This window comes from Solanum pennellii, chromosome 3 (assembly GCF_001406875.1).
Source record: "Solanum pennellii chromosome 3, SPENNV200".
NCBI lineage: Eukaryota > Viridiplantae > Streptophyta > Magnoliopsida > Solanales > Solanaceae > Solanum > Solanum pennellii.
Window position 1 is genome coordinate 31,695,103 of NC_028639.1, and position 226 is coordinate 31,695,328.

Below are 226 nucleotides of genomic sequence, written 5' to 3' on the forward strand. Positions count from 1 at the left end.
GGGCCGTCGTGCCTGCGACGGTCCGTCCTGCTGCTCCGTCACAGAGTTCAGAGACTCAATTTTTACTAAAGGGTCTGTGACGGTCCGTCGTGCCCACGACGGTCTGTCCTGCCATGTCGTCACGAAGTCCAGAGAGTCGATTTCAGTATCCAAATTTCAGAATTCTAAGTATTTTGGAACGAGACCCCCTCGACGGTCCGTCGTGCCCATGACGGTCCGTCGTGGG